At 41.2% G+C, this 23,613-nt stretch overlaps 1 long non-coding RNA gene across 1 annotated transcript; it reads left to right on the forward strand.

Moving 5' to 3' along the window:
* The first annotated feature begins 261 nt into the window (after nt 1–261).
* Nucleotides 262–13,632, forward strand: LOC122550510. The gene is made up of 3 exons (XR_006311865.1): nt 262–986; nt 1,092–1,095; nt 13,622–13,632. It is a non-coding gene; the product is annotated as an uncharacterized LOC122550510 (long non-coding RNA).
* The last annotated feature ends 9,981 nt before the right edge of the window (nt 13,633–23,613 follow it).

Consider the following 23,613-nt stretch of genomic DNA (forward strand, 5'->3'; position numbering starts at 1 on the left):
AGTGGTATCATTGATGATTTTTGATGAAGGTTAGGGGAGTCAGGGGTTCCCTCCTCCTGTGACCCACCGGGAACCCTTGATAAATTTAAAGGTGGGACGTGAAGGAGTGGAAACAGTGTTTTTAGTGGATACGGGAGTAGCACGATCATCCCTAAGCTTTAGACCTAGCGGTTTTAAATTAACTAACAAAGTTCTCAAGGTTTCTGGAGTAAAAGGCAAAGAATTCTTAAATCAGAATGCAGGACAATGGCGCTCAGACTTTAGGATCTTGAAATATGAGACAATCTTAATAGAACAGGATGACCTTGTGTTAGTCACAGACAGTTGCTTGAATCCAGGTGCATTTCTGTGGCGGAGAGAGTGGGGTGGCCCCTGGCAATCCAGAACATGACTGCCTTGATATTACTGAATTTCAGACTAAAGTGCGAATGAACTTAAGAGACGTACCGTTGCATGCGAGAACTCGGTTGTTTATCGACGGGTCCTCCCGGCTGATTGAGGGTAAAAAATACAATGAATATACTGTAGTAGACGGGATAGAGGGAAGCATTATCGAGGCTGAAAGACTGCCTAACGGCTGGTCAGAGTTCAATGATAAGTTTTTAAAGAACTATATTGTGGCGCTCGGCTCTTCTTTGTCTATTCTTAGGAATAAAGGCCTGTTGGTACAGACACCGCCACTCGAGTTTGCAGTACATCGAATACAACCGGGTGATTGGGTCCTGATTAAGACCTGGAAAGATACCAAACTGCACCCGAGCTGGGAGGGACCATTCCTAACCCTCCTAACTAGTGAAACAGCTATCCGGACTGCTGAGAAGGGTGGAGTCATCACACTCGCGTTAAAGGTCCTGTGAACGCCCCATTGGCGGAGTGGCATGCTCATCCTACAGACAACCCTCTGAAAGTTAAGCTGAGAAAGAAAGAATGAACTAAGACAAAAGACTCTTTTAACGTTTGCTGATATATATATATATATATATATAGTTATTGATTGTAAGGGCTGTGTGGACTCACCTCTCCCTGACGCCTAAAAGATTAAGACAGATAGGCAGAATGGTAGACAGGGGTTAGAGATGGGCGGATATTAGTATAGTATTGTAACGTTAGTAGTACTAACTATTCAAGGAGATGGGAAAAATCACTTTACTTCACTATGCCAAAATTATGCTGAACAAAAGGGACTTGCTGACTGTTGGGTCTGTGCAGAGGTCCCACACCAAATCTGGAATCCCCATCTCGGTAATACTGCTCACTAAAAAAGAAGTATACGATGTACAACAATTTGATGTGGGTTCAAATAATACAATGTGGAGATTTGAAAGAAGCAAAAATAGCTTTGTGGGATGGTTCCCATGGCCAGCTCCGAAAAATCAGGGCGCTATTGATAGTCTTAGAATTTCCCCACCGAAAGGAGCAGTAAATACCACCTGTTTCTGTAATCAGAATGATGCTGCACCTTTCCAACAAGGAAAATCATCTTGTGTCCACACCAGTCAAGCCACTGCCACGACCACTCCCCGAATATTAAACGGAACATATTGGGTATGCGGTCTGAAGGCCTATCCATTTATTCCCGGGGAAAAATATGTTCGTGTGATAAACACTTCCTCAAAACCAGAAAGGTTGGAGTGGCTGCTGTTACCTCGCTTATATAGTCCCTCACCTCCGAATAGAAAAGCATGAGCCCAACCTGGGGAAGGAGGGGGGGGATAAAATGTAAGACCCGAGAGGTCTCTGATGTGGACACTGCTCTCAAACTACGGCACTGCTCTCAAACTACGGAAGATAAGGTGGAAATAATAAAGAAAAAGATAAACAATATAAGACAAATTGGAGATGAACTCTGAAAAGATGGGGCAGGGGTGGAAATACAGAAACTGGCGGCCGTCCTTGAAAATTTAATTAATGGTACCACCGGCGCAATGGGGGAAACTCAATCCCATTGAAATGCCATAACCACTGAAATGATTGCCACGAGACTAACAGCCTTACAGAATCGAATGGCTTTAGACTACCTTTTGGCCGAAAAAGGGAGAACTTGTGCTCTGATTGGTAAAGAATGCTGCACCTTCATCCCAGACACCTAGTGGAAGATAAGGTGGAAATAATAAAGAAAAAGATAAACAATATAAGACAAATTGGAGATGAACTCTGAAAAGATGGGGATGGGAATGGGGTAACTGGAGATTGACCGAGTGGGGAAAATGGTTAGTGAATTTAGACATTTATGTGCTACTAATAATTGTAGGTTTACTGATAGGGTTTAATGTGTTAAAATGGATAATGACTAAGCTGGTAATGTCTTTGGGAGGACAACAACCAACAGTGGTCATGACAGTAGCACAAGCGCAAGAAAGAGAGAGTAACAGATTACTCCTAGAGTTTGAAAAAAAGACAAACTTAGAAGCACAGAAATGACTAGATTGTGAACCTCGACACCATAGGGTGAAAAGAGGGCAGAAAATAAGATTGCAAAACCAACAAATGGTTAAGAAAAGAAATGGGGGAATTGTTAGAAATGGGGTAGAGTGTTGTTTTTGCAAATATAGAAAAAGCATACAGAAAAGGAGTACAGCAAGAGAACTATTAACCCTGCAGGTATTTAGAGACTTTTCAGTGTATAATTGTGGTTAATTAAATACTAATTTTGGTGTGTAATTACTATAACAAAAAGTTCTTTTTGTAAAATTATGCTTTCAGCAAAAAGCTGAGATAACTGAAATGCTTGAGCTATACAAAATGATACAAGTTAATGAAATGTCCGAGGATGGAATGTACCAGCAGAATTGATACAAAATGTTAAACCAGATCTAGATGTACTGTCAACAAAATTAATGTGTGTCAGCACTTACAGAAAGGAAGGTTGCCAACCTGGGGAAGGGGGAAGTAATAAGGGTGGAGCACAGCTGGGCAGTGGTCTGGCACAGTAAGAGAGATTGGGTAATTCGGAGTCTGGAGAGATGACCTCATTCAGCTCAAAGGGTATAACTGTAGACTAACCTAAGTTCTAATTTGCTCATTTGCTTATGCAATTGAAGCCCTTACTTGCAAATTCGTAATAAATTGCCTTGTTTCCAGTTTTGGTCGTCTCATCTAAATTTTATTGAATTTTGTTTCTAACAAGAGGTAAGTCTAAATAAGCAGTAAGCCTGGAGTAACATGTTTGAGGATGTGCAATATGTAATTCACCAGGATATCACCCACAGAGGGTCAATTACAATGTCCAATTTACACAGTAAGCCAAAATACAACAGTTGCATACTTCAGCACAAGTAATTCAACAGTTTGAGAATTAAGATTTTCTTTTACCCCACAGTTTCCAAGCCAAACTGCACAAATTCAGGATCTGGTCAAGAAGAAATGATCTAACTCAGAAATCCAAGATCTTGTGAAAAATAAACTACCTGCTTCCAAAAAGCTACCATGTGCTACAATGGGTGTTGCTCTGATTAAAGATTCCCTCGGTGATGTAACAGGAAGGGTTCCTCAGTGAAGGGAATTTGGGAGAGCAAGTGTTCTCCCAGCTAACAGAATGTACCAATGACGGCTTTCAACAGAAATGTTGAGGGATGTTGAAAACAAAAAAAAGTTAGCACGGATCTTGCAACTTCTCCTGAGTTTCAGGCTTATTTCAAGATTTACTTCTAGATTTCTTAGTTATGACATTTCAGTAGTATGAAGTTATGATTTTGAGTCACATTCAGTTCTTTTGTACGCAAAATTGATAATTTAAGAAGTACAGGAATATGAAATATTTGGAGGGATATGGACCAGGAACAGGCAACTTGGCCTTGTTCAGTTTGGGATTATATTCGGCATGACCTGAATGGACTGAAGGAACTGAATCCGTGCTGATTGACTCTATGATTCTGTGACATGAGCCCTCACTGTGTTTCGGAATCTCTGTGACTCCTCACGGAATGTTTGTTTTTGAAAATCCCAGACATGAAGCTCAGGATGACATCACAACTGTCAGCCGCTGCCATTACAATGAGAACCATAACAATACATTATTGCAGGTTCATACAAAACACAACAAACTGAAGCGATCTGTGCACTTGTGATGGAGAGACACCGAGAGAAGAGATCAAGCAAAATGCTCTGGTAAACTGAATCAATACCTTCCCAACTCGAGGGAGAGATTGAAAACAGAGTTCAAGCAGAAGAATCAGAGGATTTTCACAAGCAGACTCAAAGATGAAGCCTGTTATTGATGTCTTTTGTCTGGCAACGGAGAAGATCATTGCTGAGACTGAAGATAAGGACAAAATCATCTAGAAGATTGAGGAGGGGATCTTGTCGATGGACGATAATGTGCAAGAGACAGCAGTACACATCATCTCTGAGTTGCTTGTGGTGTTTTCAGAGGTTTGATGACAGCAGGGAAATGCTGGAGAATCTTGTGGGCACGCTGCTTGGAGGACTGCTTCCACGTTGTGCTGACAGTTCCCAAGCAGTTCAACAGATGGCTCTCATCATGGTTGGTACCATCCTGTCCATCCACTTAGTGGCTGATGGAGCCAGCCTTGAACAATATCAAGAGCGTCTAGTGTTTCTGAAGACACTTCCGGAAGACCCGATGGACCCTGATGAAGGAGCTCAGTTCGAGAAGAGTCATCAGGTGGTGGAGCTGATTTGCCAGAGCTTGCCACGTTGTCAGCTGGACAACCTGCTTCTCATGGTCTGTGGCAGTCTGTCGGACCAACATTCCAGCTGTGCCCAGGTCGCTTCCTTGTTATTGGAAAACCTCTTCCTTTAAGAGCGAAAACAACTTCAGGACCGGGTCCCAGAGATCCTGCATGTGCTGGTGCTTCCTTTGGTGATAATCCCTCACCAGGATGTGAAACGGCGTGTTCTACGAGGGATAACTGCTCTGACCTCACAGTACTTGGCAGCAGCTGTCCCAGCTCCTGCTCTGTCGCCCCCTGGGGGCAAGTTCTTCCAGGATGTGTGGAGAGCAGCAGCTGACGATAGCAGCAGCTGTCCAGTGAGTAAGATCAAACACCTTGTGTATTCACTGGAGGGAAAAAGCTGCCCCATCAGTGGGGATGTGCACTCAGCCAATGTCTTGCTGACTGCCGTCCACAGCCTATATGAGATAGTCACTCAGCCCAAGATGGCAGACGTGGTGAGGACATTGTTCCCACACATTTTCAGTGGCCTACTTGTATCTCTCACCAGTGGGATGAGTTTCTTTCTGCCCAGTGATACTGATATTCAGTCACAGCAAAGAGGTTTCACCGCTGGGTTTGATGTTACTACAAGTCGGTCACTTAATAAAATGTATGTGAGGTCACTCAAGGCCCTGTTTGATCTGATTGGTCAAAGTGACATCTCTGACCAGATGGTGATGGTAGGAGGATGGGGTTGGATTTGATCAGGGGGTTGTTCTGCTGGCCAGGGCAATGGCAGCATCTGCAGGTGATGATTTGTCTAAAACCGTACATCGTCTGGCTTCCCAAATCCTTTGGATCCGAGACTGTCAGGCAGTTCCAATAATCATCTTATTTGGGGAACTCCTGAAAGCTCTGTGTCTTTCCGAGTTGGGTCTCTTAGACATGGTCATTAACAGTTTAATCCGATTCCTCTGCTGGTACAACTTCTCGCTGGTTACCCAGTTTCTCTGCGTTAGAGCTTTAAAAATCCTTGATTTTGAAGCGAGGCGGTGGTGTTGGAGTGTCACCGATGTCTTGGTGAGCCTTTTGGGCAATCCAGAAAATAGCGATGTATTCACACTTGCTGTGTTGTCTTGCCTGCAGAAAAACATCATTGAGGCACCAGCAGGCCCTTTTTAAATCCAATCCTCTCCAGGATTCAGTCACTGTTTGGAACAGGAAGTGAGCAAGTCTCTGTGGAAGCTTTCCAAATGTTGGCAACATTGGCCATGTTTGGGGAGTCTGGTGATTTCCAGCAATAGCTCCACGCCAACATCATGTGCTTGCTGTTGCACTTGAATAGTAAGAGTGAGAAAACCATCCAGTGTTGTAGTGCAACACTGCAGATGATTTTCTCATCTACTGGATCCACAAAGGCTTGCTCCTTTACTGAGAAGTATCTTGAGGCAACAAGCTGGAGTTACCGGGACTTCCTGAAACGTATTTTCTGCTAACTCGTTGATGATTACCCCGACATGGTGAGTTCCTATATCTTGGACTGTGTATTCTTCAGTCCCAACCAGGACCATCACTGCGGCTATGTAGTGGCCTTAGCAGCATTCCTCACCAAGCAGATACATCACTTCCAGATCACCCGATGGACCTCCTGGTGTAAAAGATTAATTCACAGTTGCTGCTGTACAGTCCCCAAATGAGACTTCAGCCCATCAGATTTGAAATATAGCTCAGACCCTTGTCTTCTCGTACCAACTATTCTGCTCCAGATCCTCACCGTCAGTATATGAACAGACCTTTGGACCGTCAGTGTTTCTGTCACACCAACAGATCTTCACTGCTTCCTCTTATGATCTTCACATCTTTAACAGCATCTGATCTCTGTCAAGTCCTCAGCAAAAGGTCTGTCTGGATCCTCAACATTGTCTCAGTATTGATCTCCTCCAGATACTTACCTTTTCTTAGAAACTGATCCAAAAACATGCAGCTTTTCATAATTCTGGTTGATTTCATCCAGAGTCTCCAGTTCATGAAATCAATAGACCTTTCTCTTAGCTCTATTTGTACATATTGTAAATAATTAATGTTATTGCAAATAAATATTCTGTTTCACTTTAAATAAACTGCAGCAGTGTTGTTGTACCTGCACGTGTCACGTACATGCACTCACATTCTGGGAGTAGTGACTGCTGGACCATTGGGGTCATCTCTCCCCAGGGCAGTGGATAGAGAGAGGGCAAGTCTCAGGGTCTGCACTCACCTTCCATGACCATGTCTGCAGGAAGTAGTACTGGTTTGATCAGCTTCAGAATGGGGCTTGAGAGTGTGGGAGTGGTCACCTGGCAGCTGAAGTGTTTCTGACTGACACTGACCACCAGTCAGTGGTAGTCAGAGATTCAGGAAAGCCCCAGGGTGCATCTCATTCAAGAAGCGATTTTCTATGTTGGAAAACAGAGTGACAGCTCCTCTGGGGAGTGCAGCCAGAGCTCAGCTGCACAAGGTGGGGATCAGAAAGAGAGGGAGAACAATGATGGTGGAAATCTCAGTCATGAGGGGCACTCACAGGTATTTCTGCAGCCACAGATGTCAGTGCAAGATGGTGACTTGCCTTCCTGGGGCCAGGATCAAGGATATCACTGAACTGCTACAGAGCATTCTGAAAGGGGGAGGGCGAACAGTCAGAGGTGGTTCACATTGGTACTAGTGACATCAGCAGTAGGAGGGAAGAGGTCATGTGACAAGAATGTAGGGAGCTATGCAGCCGATTAAAAAGCAGGACCTCAAAGGCTGTATTACTTAACTACTCTGCATTACATGCTGGTGATTGTAGGAATGGATGGATTGAACAGATCAATGTGCTGGAGCAGAGGGAGTGCTTTAGACGTTTGGATCACTGGGAAGTTAGGTCCAGTCCAAGCCTGATGATTTGCATCCAAACCACAACAGGGTCATCATCCTTCCGGAGAGTGTTGCGGGTGCAGTTTTGGTGTGGGTTTAAACTAATTTGAGAGCAGGATGGGATAGTGGAGGCAGAGTCAGCTGTGATGCCCAGAGAAGCATACACCTCAGACTAAGTCATTGCAGAAACAATGAGAATATTTTCAAGTTATGACACAAAGGATCATGGCAAGGATATTTGGCATTTATTTTAATGCAAAAATAATATCCGAAAAGGCAGATGAGTTGATTGTGTTGATTAGCACATGGGACTCTGTCAACAGAGTCACGCACGAGAATTCCTAGAAGCATGGCATTCCAACCGGGACTCTTAACAAACACATTGATGTGGATCACATTTACCACCCCCTGAGAAAAAGAACAGAAAATGACATCACCATGGGAAATGACATCACCAACCCTAGAAACCGAAACACATAAATAGAAAGCGAGCCATACCACTAGCGCTTCATCCAGAAGCTCACTGATGATGTCACCTAGTATGGTGATGAAACATCTGAAAATGAACCTTCCAGCTCAGTGAGCAAACTTCCATTCAGAAACTCAACCTAAATCTTCTCAAAACTTGCTAATGGCAGATCAATGGCACATTTAACTGCTAAATTGGAGAAAAAAAAGAATCCCACTGGAATGGGAGAGGGGAGAGAGGACCTTGTGACAAAGAATGAAACAATCAAAGTGGAAGAAAAGGGAAGGAATGGGAGTGGGTTCACAATCTGAAGCTGTTGAACTCAATACCAGTCCAAAAGGTTGTAAAATGCCTAGACTGAAGATGCGATGATGGTTGGGAGACTATAAAGCTGGAGGCAGTGGGGGAAGGACTCTCGATATAATGAAGTCAGTCACAGTGCTGGTAACAATGGCTCGATGTTGGGATGTGGGGTCATGGCTCAGGGAGAGGTAGGAAGAGATGCCGGAGAGTTGACGTTAGGCTCCTTCAAGGTAAAGATCAACTTGCCAGACTACAAGGGCACCACCTCTGCTTGCAGGTGCGATGACAAATTTTGGGTTGGACCTGAGAGAGTGCAGTGGTGCCATTTCAGAAGGGGACAGGGAGAGTGGGTGAGAGGAGCAGAGAAATTGCGACAGCCGATGTTACCCTGACAGTTTTCGCAAAGAGATCAGAGATGAGAGGAAGGGGTCCAAGTGGAGGGTGAACAATGGAGGAGGGCGAGGGGATAAGTGGGACATGGGGGCAAAGGAATTCTGCTCGTAGAAGTGAGCACAGAGGTGGAGGTGGCAGTAAAACAGTTAGACATCATGGTGACCCTATTCCATGGTATAGAAGCTTCAGTGCAGAAGGCAGGGTGTAACAGTGTTGCAATATAGATCAGGGCATCACTTACTGTAATGGGGAGCGATGATATCTTAGACGGTACCTCTGATCAGGCCATCTGGGTAGAATTTAATCATAAAAATGGGGCAATCGCATTGTATGCGGTGTTTTATTTACCACAAATAGTCAGAGAGACGGGAAGACTGAAAGGCACAGAGGTGGCAGAATTCTTCAAATGTGGACAGGAGGGCTTTATCATCAGGAGTTTTCACCAGAATTTGAGGAAATATTTTTCATCCTAAGGCTGGTGAGTATCTGGAACTCACTGTCTAAAAGGTGCTCAAAACACTGAAGAGGTAAGTGTTGCCTGGTTACTGCCCTCGACAACAGTTATTGGCTCAGCACAAAGAGAACAACTAATCAATACATTTATTAGTTTTGTTAAAACTGGCATATAATTCACACCATTTGGTTAGGAAAAGGTTAACACTGCAGGCATACAAATCATAAAATTCAAGTGCATACCCACAGAGTGTGACATTTTCTGAACAGTGAAGAAAATTAACAGCAAATACGCAAGAATAGCAGGCAGAAGGGATTAACTTAGTTTGGGATTCTGTTCTGTATGGACTGGTTAGACCACAGGGTTTGCTTCCATGCTGCATGAATCTATGACATAAACAGAAAAACAGTAATTATTTTCCAGTTTCAGCAAAATTATACCCAAAACTTTAAACTGCCCTTTCTCTTCACAGAAGCTAACTTCCATTTCTTTTTGATATTTTCTATGCTTGTCTCTCATTTCCAGCACTGGCAGCTTTTTAAAACAAAATTTCATCAAAGCATGGGTGTACTAGGCTATCAAATCCCTGGCATTCACAAGAAAGGTGAATTATTTTATGTACACAATGCTTCATTAAAATAGGATCTGAAAAATATTAGACACCTTGCCAGACCATCAGAAAGATCAGGGATCACAAAAAGTGCATACCTATGTTATGAATATCAAAATAATTGAATGTTGAGTACTTCAGAGAAAACTAACAAAAACTTAACTACCTTTATATCTGTGTGATCTGTTTCTTTGATCCTCTCAAGTAAACAATGTAAATCTCAGAACATGAATTCAGTGGGTACACAAACATTAAAATATTAATTATGTGTAATAAAAGCTGAAAATGATGGAAACATTCAGCAGGGCAAGCAACAGAAAACAGAATTAACCTTTCAAGTTGATGACCTTTCATAAATAAGTAATTAACTTGCATGCTGTAGAAAATGGCTAATAAATAAAGTTTACAACTCGATAACAAAAGCTTGCAATTGTATAGTTATGGCACATAAGGCATTCAGTGCCATTTCTGGAGCAGAATACAGTTGTTGAGAATGCCTTCCCTTTAAAATGGAGCCAATAGTGGCATGTAGCTTTACAGAAACACATTAGGAGTTTTTTTTGAAAGGGTAAAAGCAGCAGCTAAGCATGTGCAATGATAATAAGACTGAAAGATTGTTTTTAACTTGCAACTATGGTGTTCATTGATGATAACCATGATTTAAACTTACCTAGCAGTCTTAAATCAGACACTTGAACATTCTGAGGAAGGCTTGACAGGTTGGATACTGATGGGATATTTCTCTCCACAGGGAATTTTAGAACTAGAGGACACCGTTTTAAAATAAGAGATTTTCCATTTAAGGCAAAGATGAAAAGAATTTTCTTCTGCGTGTTGTTAGTGTTTGGAATTCTATTCCCTGACAAGTTGTGGAGGCTAGGTCTTTGAAAAACATTCAAAGCTGAGTTAGACAGATTACTAATCAACAATTGAAAGTCAAAGGTTATAGGAAACAGATAGTAAGTAGATTTAAGGCCACTATCAGATCAGCCATGGTTTTACTGAATGGTGAAGCAGGTTCAAGAGACGAAGCTGTCTACTTCCATTCTTATTTTTTACACTTTAATGAATATTTTGAACTTAAGTTCTGATAAGAAACAATTTTCATGGAGTAAATATATACGGTATATGCAGAGAAACCGGCTTTTGGTCCAATTAATCCCCGCTGTTGCAGGTGTTGGATTTGAGTCTTCTCTCATTTTTTCTCCTTCAAATTGATCGTTATTAACCTCTATTCCATTATCCCCTCATGTGTTGCCTAGCCTCCCTATAAATGTATCTATACTACTCACTTCAATCACTCCCTGTGGTAACATGATCTGCAATCTCATCATTCTCTGAGTATAGGAGTTTTTCCAAATTCCCACTTGGATTTCTTGGTAATTATCTTCTGCTGATGGCCTCTGCTTTTATACTGTGTACTGTGTCCAGTGCTTCTATGTCTGTCATGGGACCAGAACTAAATGAGCTATTCAGATATCAGTGTAACTATGGTTTATACATTTACACTTCTATTAATTATTTTCAATAATTTTTAATTCTATTCAACTGAAAAAACAAAGTTCCTAGCCATGATGCATTCCCTTCCACAAGAGATATGCAGTGCACTCACAGAAAGCAGGAAGTTTCAGAGTGGCTCAGAAACAAGAAAAAAGATACACAGTTTCTCTATTACAGCACTGGATGTCTTGTACCAGTCAGAAGGGAAGGTCACCACATCAGCGGCCTATCCCTCTGGAGCAGCTGATCTGCTTGGCTTCTTCTCCTCCTCTCTTTCCTCTCTCAAACTAAGATGGAAGTCCTTTAAGAAGCCCAGGACTAAGCACTCCCTAGCTCCTGGTGATTCTTAGGAAGTGTCCAATAATCCAAAGGTTATTCCGTCTGGGAAAAAAAAGAATGATGATGAGGATAGGGATTTCTCTTGAAACCTGAGATTGATTTGCAAACCAATTAATGAATCCTGGGAAGCTTTGAGGATCAAAGACACCTTGGTGTGCATGGTCACCAGTCCCTTAAGGTAACATGACAAGCAGATAAAGTGGTTAAGAAGGCATATAGGATACTTGCCTTTATTAGCTGAGGCAGAGAGTTTTAAAGCTTTCCAAATTAATGCTAAAATATATAAATATTGTTTAGCCAATAGCTAGAGTATTGCATGCAGTGCTGGGATCCACATTATAGGAGGCATGTGACTGCAAGAGAGAGGGTGCAGAGGAGATTTATCAGGATGTTGCCTGGGTTGGAGAGTTCTAGTTATGAAGAGAGCACAGGCAGACTAGGATTGCTTTCCTTGGAGCAGAGGAGACTAAAGGGGGACACAATTGAGATGGATAAAATTATGAGGAGCATCGATAAGGTAGACAGGAAGGAATCTTTCCTTTTGGTAGAGGGAACAATAACCAGGGGCATGGATTTAAAGTAAGAGACAGGAGGTTTAGAGGGGAATTGGATGAAACTTTTTTTAACCCAAAAGGTGGTAGGAATTTGGAATTCACTGCTTGTAAGGGTGCAGAGACAGGAAATCTCATAATATTTTAGAAGTGTTTTTTTGATTTGATTTGATTTGAGTCATTTTATTTATTACTGTCCTGTCTACTGAGGTACAGTGCAAAGCGTTGTCTTATGTGCTTTATAGGCAGATCGTATTATCCAAGTGCATCAGAGTAATAGAACAAAGTGCAGGATACAGTGTTACAGGTGTCAGGAAGGTACAGAGAGAGATCAAAGTAGCATTACAGAAGTCTATTCATAAGTCTGGAAACAGTGGGGAAGAAGCTGTTCTTGAATATGTTCGTACATGTCTACAAACTTTTATATCTTTTGCCCAGTGGAAGAGGATGGAAGAGAGATTAACAGGGGTGGGAGGAGTCATTGATTATAGTGGTTGCTTTCCTAATGCAACTGGAAGCATAGATGAAGTCAATGGTGGGGAGGCTGGTTTGCCTGACCGACTGTGCTGCATTCATGACTCCCGTTAGTTTGTTTTGGTCAGGGGAAAGGCAGTTGTCATACCTCCCTGTGCAGATAGGAAGCTTCTATGACACATCTATAAAAATTTATAAGTCTTTGACTGACATGATGAATTTCCTCAGCCTCCTGAGGAAGCAGAGGCGTTGTTGTGGTGACTTGACCGTGGTGTCAACGTCGGTGAACCAAGACAGCTTGTTGGTGATCTTCACTCTCAGGAACTTGATGCTTTTGACCATCTCCACCTCAGCACCATTGATGCAGACAGGGGAGTGCCCTCCACTCCACCTCCTGAATCAATGACCAACTCGTTCATTTTTAGACATGCAATTATAAATGCTAAGGCATACAAGGCTATGGACCAAGTGCTGGAAAATGGAATTAGATTAGAAAGGCAGTTGTTTTTGACTGGTGCCAACTCAATGGGCTAAAAGATCTTTTCCAGTGCTGTTGACCTTTATGGCTCTATATTACAGAACCAAGGTAGATTAATGGAGCTAACATACAGATCAGTACTGAATGGCAGAACAATCTAAAAGGGATAAAGGATCCATTCCACCTCCTATGTTGCTACTTTCCTATGATTGTTGCCTATACAACAACATGTTGCACAATTACAGGCCTATTTTCACAACAAAGTGATCTTTGCTAACACAACAGAGAATGGTTTATTTTCACCTCTGAAACCTACTTTCGAAGCTAATCAAGTAGAAAGCCATAAAAGACCAAAGCTTGAGCCAATGTAATGTCAACCCCAGCTGGCATGTGGCTCCAGCATAAAAATAATTATTCCTAATTTGGGACATATCGACAATAAATAGGGAGACCCACTCAGATCATGAAGAAAGCTACTATTATAGATAAATAGATTGCTGTGATCAAGTTGAAATGCTTTTCAAGTATAATGGTCAAAGCATATTGTTATGTGTTGTTATCTACTGTTCATCCACTCGATAGCATACCATGTAATGATTGATGATATTATGTATAAATAAAGGGAAAAAATCTATTATTCCCCAACACTGACAAAGCTTACGCTGATAAATAAAATGTCTTCCCAAAGTCACACCCAGTAAAAGCCACTAAATCACTGCAATATAAAAAAAAATAAGATTCCTAGTTTCAAATAAAACACTGAAATATTTTATTTTCAGAACTGATATCGGCTTCCAAGGGAACATCTCAATTTTTAATATGTTACTGCGTAACATAAATTTACCAGACTAGTTTTCGGTTTTCCCTGTATGCTTAATTAATTGGATGAACAGAGCTCAAATACTACAAGATCCAATACTAGGTTAGGAAATAAAAATCATTGAAACATTTTCACACAATAACCTTCCTTTCTAAATTTCTCTTTCCCTCTTTTCCTTTAACACAATCTCTAAAATCTATAAACTTTTGATCATTACTAAATATCTCCTCAATTTGTTCCATGACCAAAACCTTCCCCTTGCCTTGCAACCTTATACAGCCCTTTGGGATCTTTGTACTTCTAAAATTCTAGCCTCTTGTGCGTCCTTGATTTCCAATACTCCACCTGTCTTCAGCTGCCAATGTGCATTTTGAATTTCCTCCTTAAACCCCTCTACCTTTCTGCTCTTCGCGCTCTCTCTCTCTCCCTCTTCCTTTCAGACTCTCGTTAAAGTGTCTATCTTCTTCAGCCAACCCAACAATAGCTTCTTCATGTGGCTGGATGTCATAAAGATACTGCTTGTTATAGTTATCCATTTTTATCTGCCCTTTAGTGAAATGATTTGAGTTTTGTTATTCTTCCTTGGATGATGGAATCATTGGTGATGTCAGTATTTAGTGCCTATCCCTAGTTGTCCTTAAGGAGATAGTGGTGAGCTGTCACTTTGAAACATTTCTGCTTAAGGAACAAAATAACTACAAGTGATCAGTGTGAAATCAGAGCTAACAAGATCTGAAAATTGATGCAAACTACATTAAAAGTAATAATGAAACAATTACATTTGGATTTTTTTTGTTCCATTATAGCCATGCAGTCTGATATTACTAATCCTTAAGTCAATTACATGAGACAACAAATGGAAATCAAATTCCATTTGACAAGGCAAACCCATACCTGAATTATAATACAACATGTTGAATGACATAACATTGAAAAGAAAAGAAATTTAAATTCTTGTATTAATTTTTAAATTCTGAGGAAAAGAGAGGCAGAACACTCAGAGTTAAACTGATAGCTTGCTATATAATGACCTATTTTCCTGTTCATAAACTTCAAAACAAAATGGCTAACTGTAGATGCCTACTTGTCTTGTTATGCATCATATTGCCAAATACCTAGCTATTTCTTGGAATCAAAGATGACAGTATTTATAAATTACACTACAGTAATGCAAGTGTGGAGTCCAGTTATGCTTTACTTACAGAACAGAAACATACCAATTGAGTATGTAGTAAAAATGAAACTTTCATGTTTTTGTTTTCACATTAATATTAATCAATTTTCAAATGATACCTTTGTCAAACTGTGACAGTAAAAATCATTTGAATTTGATTGTTTAGCACCTCCATTAAAATTGAAGAATTTCATGTTAGTCGACAAATATTAAGGACACTTCCTGATACAATGTCTCTGAAACAGAAATTCTCGGTTTACGTCCAATTGCAGGATTCGATGATTAAGGAGGGTGCATTCATAACATGACTAGACTTGTAAAACCATATGCCAATGTAAAGTGGTGAGAATGAAAGAGATTCCTGCTTAACTATGTGATGGAAAGAAACTGAACCTCTACCATCACTATCCACATTAAAAATGTAAATGTAAAAATATATGTTGCCACAGCAAGTCTTTCTCTGATTGGCTGGATGGATGCCCAGTGTAGATCAAATTTGTGCAAACACCACAGGGGTCAATTCTTGTTCTATCTGGGGTGAATTCTGCGTCCTTGCCTTCTTTGTGATGTTATGGGTTAAATCTGCCTTATGTCAGAGACTTTGAGAAGAAAACATAGTGTCAAAAGCTGATTTTTCTGCCATAAAATATAATTAGGAATAGGGAATTTTGCAGAACGACCTTCTGTTTGCAAATTTTAATAAATTTAAACTTTCAGCCTGTGTTGCTTAATATTTTCCAAGGTAGGTCATGAATGCAGAATTGGAACTTTTTTCCTTTAATGTTTTGAAATTTTAAGCCCTCAATTTGAAATGAATAGAAAGCTTAGGCTTTCATATTCGTACACTCATGTATACAGATAAAAAAACAGAATTCGGCCATGCAGCCCATTGAGTCTGCTCTGTCATTCGATCATGGTTGATGTATTTCACAACCCTGTTCTCCTGCCTCCTCCTCTTAACATTTGATCCCTTTACGAATCAAGAGCTTATCTATCTTTGTCTAATATACTCAATAATTTGCATCCACAGCATTCTGTGGCATTCAGTTCCACTGATTCACTACCCTCTGACTGAAGAAACTCCTCCTCATCTCACTTCTAAAGGGTCGTTTCTTCACTCTGAGGCTATGCCATCAGGTCCTACCCTCTCCTACCAGCAGAAGCATCTTCTCCATCTCTACTCTATCTAGGCCTTTCATTATTCTATAACATAAGATTGATTCAATGAGATTCCCCCTGTCATCCTTCTAATCTCCAGCAAGTGCATAACAGAGTCGTCAACTGTTCCTCATATGATAAGCCCTTCATCCCCAGGATTACTCATGTAAGCCTACTCTGGACTTCCTCCAACCTTAGCACATCCTTCCCAAAACTGGCCCCAAACTGCATGCACTATTCCAAATGTTGTCTGACCAGAGCCTGATACATCCTCGGCAGTACAACCCTCCTTTTGTATTCCGTAATTCTCTTCTTGAATTCCAAGGAAAAAAATATTGTAGTTCCTGGGTTTAGTTTTCATGTTAGTCAGTTCTTGTCTGATGTTTAGATTGTGTGTCATGTTAATCATAACAGCCATATATTATGTGCAGTCATTTATGGTTTTAGTACAAGGAAGCCCGAAGTTTGCTGCATAACCTTTCATGGCGATATAGTCATAGAGATGTACAGCACGGAAACAGACCCTTCGGTCCAACTCGTCCATGCCAACCAGATATGCCTATCCAATCTGGTCCCATCTACCAGCACCTGGCCCATATCCCTCCAAACCCTTCCTATTCATATACCCATCCAGATGCCTTTTAAATGTTGTAATTGGAGAAAGTGGGGACTGCAGATGCTGGAGATCAGAACTGAAAATGTGTTGCTGTAAAAGCGCAGCAGGTCAGGCAGCATCCAAGGAGCAGGAGAGTCGACATTTCGGGCATGAGCCCTTCTTCAGGAATGTTGTAATTGTACCAGCCTCCACCACTTCTTCTGGCAGCTCATTCCATACACGTACCACCCTCTGAGTGAAAAAGTTGCCCTTTAGGTCTCTGTTGTTTTGTTCCCCTCTCACCCTAAACCTATGCCCTCTAGTTCTGGACTCCCCCACCCCAGGAAAAAGACTTTGTCTATTTATCCTATCCATGCCCCTCAGGATTTATGTCTGAACAATCACAAATCCAGCCTTAGCTCATCCTATGGATAGAGCACCAAGTGATTCTTCAGATGTAACTGAATTTAATGGATGCATGTGTCATTCGAATCTAATTTTAAACCATTCATAACCCACTTTTTTGCACAGTATCAAAATCAGGTACTATTTTTATGTAACTTTTACCAGTTTTTCATGCAATATATTCAGGTTTAGTTTTGTTTAAAGCATCTTCAGACATTAAAGACACCTTATGAATTCAAATTGATATTCTTTATGTCCAATAATTACTGTCATTCCACAACATATAAATATGATATGAATCTCAAACAAAATGTAAAAATGATCATATGGGGACAAGCAATATATGAGGCCAGAGATCAGCCAATGAACCTTATCATTCCTTATCAATATGGTCAGTTGCTAAGTTAAATTATTGTCTCCTGTGTCTATTCAGGCTTTTACGCATGATGCTGAATTAGATTATTTGAATTTCCAAACAAAAACCTTTCCTGGCAAATACCAAATTTCTGCAGATGCTGGTATCTGTCCTCATAACAAAAAGTGCTAGAGATCACAATGAATCAGCTCCAATGAACATTCATCAAGACTCGAAGTGTTAGCTTGTTTTCTCTCCATGGATGCGGCCTGACCGAAGGTTTGATGCTGTTGTGTAGCTTTATTCATCCTGGAAAGAATTATAAAACAGTGCAGTGCAGAAGGAAGCCATTTGGACCATTTTGTTCAAGAGACCATAGGCCTAACTTGGCCCATAGCTGGAGATATCAGGCCTGACAGAAAATTGGCCAAACAAAATTAAACAGCAACTAACAGCTATCAACTACAGAGAACAATGGAAGCCAAGATCAAACAGATTACAAAAGTTCAAGAGGGGGGCGGTAACAATCAGTTTGAGAGTTGAAAAATGCAGATGGGTCAATCAGATGTTCTGGTATCTTGACTGCCTGAGTATGTGTACTTTACAAATCCCAACATGGCAACAGTGAAGTGTATTGGCATGATGTCATTGAAGGCTTTGAACACAGCTCATAACCTCATTGGCCAAAGGCCAGAGAACATTCTGATAGGTCTGGTGTGGAGAGGAGAAGAATACACACTTGGAGTCTATCCTTCAGTGAAGACCCAATGAAGATTTGGAGAAGACTCATGGCAGTAGACCATACAGTAACCCAGGAAGACCCAGGAGAAGATCCACTCTGACCTGCAACCCACCTTCGTGGAAGAGAGCCAGACCTACATCAGAGAGGAAGGAGATTCCACTGGCACAGTTCAAACCATGGATTATTGTGTGTTGTACCCTTTCTCAGACAGACAGAGCTAGATAGAGAGTAAATGTGAAAATTTGGGAAATGCTCACATCATGTTTTTAAAAATAATATTTTGTTCATAAAATTGATTTGAACCTCAAACTAAATTCTGTGTCCCTTTGTCTATCTCCTTGACAAAACAACTTGCCTTTTTAATATATAAACTGGTCAAAGTGTCCAAAGTACAGGCGACACCATCACGTCTCTTCCGGACAACCACCTGATGAAGGAGTGCTCCGAAAGCTAATGCTTCTGAATAAACCTGTTGGACTATAACCTGGTGTTGCGTGATTTTTAACTATGTCTTTTCTGTATCACTTAATTGCCGTTTACTTAGAACTCTGTGATTATTTTTCCTTTTTTTTAAAACCAAATTAAATCTACTTGATCCATGAATCAGGTGATTCATCAATATGCATCTCCCTTCAGGAGCATAAGACTTGGGGGGAAAAATTTTTTTTCCGATGTACATACCCTCACTGCTGGTTACTTCATTGACGTGATGGTTGATGTCCGGATTATAGTAACGTTAACAGCCAAGGAGTCAATTACTGTTCTGGTTGAGATAGAGTCACTAATACACCTGGAATTATGACGTCAAAGAGCACTAAGCCAGGATTTGGCATATAATTGCCAAGGATCTGTTCTCAGGCTGAGAACTGAACGATCATTGTACAGTACTGTTAAAATCCATCTTTGCAAGATAGGTTGTTTTTACTTTACATCATGTCACAAGATTTTTGGCACCAACTTAATATATTTCTGCACATGTGGAGGAAAACAATCACATGAAATATTCTGTTATGGCATGGTTTTCCACATTCTGCCAATATAATGTGTCATGAAACTTCTTCAATCTCTGTTCCCCTTTTATTTTTCTCAAAGTTTGAGTGCAAAAATTTTTCAGTGGGTTTATTAATGATTCATTCACCGAAGAATCCAATAACCATCCATGTTTAAAGGAATCGATATAGACATAGACATAGAATCCCTATAGTGTGGAAGCTGGTCATTTCGTTCTTCAAGTCCACACCAACCCTCCGAAGAACATTCCACACAGACCCACACGCCCCATAAAATCCCTGTAACTCTGCATTTCCCATGGCTAATCCATGGCTAGTCTGCACATGTGTGGACACTATGGGCAATTTTGCATTGCCAATCCACCTAACCTGCACATTTCTGGACTGTGAGTGGACACTGGAGCACCCAGACAGGTGGAGAATGTGCAAACTCCACATAGACAGTCACCTGAGGGTATAATCAATCCTGGATCCCTGGCACTGTGATGCAACAGTGCTAACCACTAAGCCACTGTGCTGCCCAACTATGGAGGCCTTTTAAGCTGAGACCTTGAATAGTGTGCAAGCAGGGAGATTTTGGAAATGGGAATCATAAGCTAAACATTTTGGAAATTCACACTTAAATGGTAGGTTCTGGGAAGAAAGAAATAGAGTAAATGATTCAGACTGATGACCTCTCAATTTTTTAGATAGAGCTTTGGAGACTACATGTCGTCTTACAGAGACCAGTTTTGGCCTTTAGATAATTCAATGCTTATGAGGATAATTTTTTTAGAAGCATGTTCATACCATAAAATTGGGGCTGGAGCTTTAGTCAATTAGCGCTTAACTGTTAAAATTATTGTTTTTGGCTGGATGGCAATAAAGTGCATAATTCTTAAATTTGCCCAATTTCTGTTTTAAGAAGGATTGAGTCACAAACCAACCTGCTCCCAGGAAGTCAACTCATTTAAACATGAGCCTGAGATTTTATTTTTACTTCCAACTTTTACACTGGGGGTCAGTTGTGTTAGAAATGCTTACATTCCAAACCAGACATGCCTGTAACTTTAAGACAGTTACACCTAAGCAAGGCATGAGGCATTCCAGTATAAAGATAACCCCCTTGCCTTATGTTCAGTTATTCTCTGTTCAATAGTAACAGTGTACTATCTTCGATCTGTCAGCTATGTGTACGGAATGTACAATTTTGTACAGTGCTTACTTTTCTTTCTCTATGAGTAATTCTGTGAGATTATAACTATCTAAATAGTTAGCGTTGCAAATAAACTTCAAAATATCTGACTCTATAAGAATTTGTATCTCTGTGACACATCTTATCATAAAATCATACAGTACAGAAGAGGCCTTTTGACCCATCAAGTCCACACTAATAAGAATACTTTACTTCTACACGAGTTCCACTTTCCAGTACTTGGACATCGCCTGTACATTTTTTAAGGATGAGAGTTTTCACATCTGAACATGAAATGGCACAATATGGTACGGTCGACACAACATAAGGTAAGTACTCAAAGCTGATGAAACTGGATGAAACTGGTAGACACCTTTCCAAAACCTTTCCCTACCCTGTCTTACCAATCAATTACCTGTGTAACAAGCAAATCTGTTATCTGCCCACAGTTATTAATTATTGTCCTCCACATTGTACATGGATTGGTGTATGGGAAATCTAACACCTTCTGATATCTGTCATGACACGCAATCCATTATTTGATGCTACCTGCTGCCCACCCAATGTCCTTTATTCTCCTCCTGCCACTTTCTACCCTCTTCACCTGATCTCTCCCACCCCCTTATTAATGAAATCTGATCGTTCCCTCCAAAATCTCTGCCCCACGATTGGGTTGCAGGGTCATGCCAAAGACCTCGGTGCTGACTGTGCTCAATAGCCAGTTAGCATAATTTCAATTTTGCCAGCCAACAGGTTTTGCCATTAAATTCAGAAAGAGCGAAGAAGAAACCAGCTTTTCTTTTTTCCCAATGCAACAACAAAATTCACATTCCATTCCTACCTCTCTTTAAATAATAGAGTTGCTATCTCCACGTCATGCCTAAATGAAGGAACACCAACTTAAATAATAACTTTACCTACCCAACATAGCATGAATTGATCACTAAATGACCTAAGTCCAACTTTATATGTAATGAAATTTGATTGAGTTGAAAATCAGCAGAAAGAAAATCAAAGTTGCCTGTTTGAGAATTACCTATAAATTTCATTGATAACTTCAATATCCTATAGGCGCAAGTGATTACTGCAGATGCTGGATGTTAGAGTCGAGAATGTGGAGCTGGAAAAGCACAGCAGGTCAGGCAGCAACTGAGGAGCAGAAAAATTGACGTTTCAGGCAAAGGTCATTCATCAGGGCTTTTGTAGTTTCAAATTTGGTACAGACTTTTTGCAATATCCCTTGAATGAAAAGCAACACTTAATTTGTTTCCAAAGAAAGAATTGGTCTTGATTTATTTATGAAAAAAATCCATGAACCTATTATTCTGAAAGTATTTATTTTCCAATCAATTTGAACATAAGTTTGGTAGACAGAACTTCTGGGAGAGGAAATTCAGGATACTTTTCAGTACCAAACCCTTGTTTATGACTGACTGTGTTTCCTTAGACTGTAGTATTTGGAAGCAAGAGCTGGGTTGTATGCCTCTGTTCACATAGTTGTAAAGTCCAGAACAAAGATAATGAAAAATCTACACATGCAGTCTGCAGCCGAAGTGATTGCACTCATGCTGGACTTCAATGAAAGATCCTCACAAAAGCCTAGTGGTCTCTGCGGCATGGATTTCCCATTTCCAAATGTTAATTTAAAAATGATTCAAGGTCAAGGGGATCTTCAAGTATCTAACAGTCCCATGTCATCAAGCAAAGTAAGCAGCAACATTGAAGTGTTGTCACAGAAAGCAAAATAAGAAATTACTTAAACTGCTTACCTTTCACTTCTTGTAAATTTACCAGGAAGTGATCTAGAGATTGGGGCCCACACATTTGAAACTACAATATCATTCACCAGCTTGGAGGAAGATAATTCCTAATACTTAGCAAACAATAGACGTGATTTTCTGAAGGGTGGCAATCGCTCTGCTCCTAAATGTTTTTTACATTTCTGGTAGGTGATTCTGATCAAGGTTGCTTCAGAAGTATGAGTGTAATTTAAATCTAACAGGTCTGTCACTGAAAAGATGTTCGGGGAAATGGAATAACATGCTTTTTATCATGTAGTAGACACTGCAGCAGCACAGACAGCCATTTTGAGAGCTCCTATGAAAGAGTCAGTAGGTAAGGTAAATATGAGATTAGGATGTCACGTGAGAACATTTCCAAGATGACAGGTGGGTAAGTCTCCGAGTCCCAATTGGATCAGGTGCCAGTAAATAGGGTAGGAGAAAGTGAGGACTGCAGATGCTGGAGATCAAAGCTTAAAAATGCGTTGCTGGAAAAGTGCAGCAGGTCAGGCAGCATCAAAGGAACAGGAGAATCGACGTTTTGGGCAAAAGCCCTTCTTTAGGAATGAGGAGGGTGTGCCAAGCAGGCTAAGATAAAAGGTAGGGAGAAGGGACTTGGGGGGAGGGGTGTTAGGAATACGATAGGTGGAAGGAGATTAAGATGAGGGTGATAGGCCGGAGAGGGGGTGGGGGTGGAGAGGTCGGGAAGAAGATTGCAGGTCAAGAAGGCGGTGCTGAGTCTGAGGGTTGGGACTGAGAAAAGGTAGGGGGAGGGGAAATGAGAAAGCTGGAGAAACCTGCATTCATCCCTCGTGGTTGGATTTTTCTTCTGCCGTCGCCTTCGCCTCCGCGCCTACTTCTTCAACCAGGACTCCCGCCCACCCTCTGACGACCCCTTCTCCTGCCTCCAACACACCCCATCCACCTGGACACCCCGTGCTGGCCTCTTACCCACCCTCGATCTCTTCATATCCAACTACTGCCGCGACATTGACTGCCTCAACCTCTCCACCCCTCTCACCCACTCCAACCTCTCACCCTCGCAACGTGCAGCACTCCACTCCCTCCGCTCCAACCCCAACCTCACCATTAAACCGGCAGACAAGGGAGGTGTGGTGCTAGTTTGGTGCACCGATCTTTATATTGCTGAGGCTAAACGCCAGCTCGCGGACACCTCCTCCTACTGCCCCCTTGACCATCACCCCACCTCCCACCACCAAACCATCATCTCCCAGACCATCCATAACCTCATCACCTCAGGGGATCTCCCATCCACCGCCTCCAACCTCATAGTCCCACAACCCCGCACCGCCCGTT

This window comes from Chiloscyllium plagiosum, chromosome 6 (assembly GCF_004010195.1).
Source record: "Chiloscyllium plagiosum isolate BGI_BamShark_2017 chromosome 6, ASM401019v2, whole genome shotgun sequence".
Classification (NCBI taxonomy): domain Eukaryota; kingdom Metazoa; phylum Chordata; class Chondrichthyes; order Orectolobiformes; family Hemiscylliidae; genus Chiloscyllium; species Chiloscyllium plagiosum.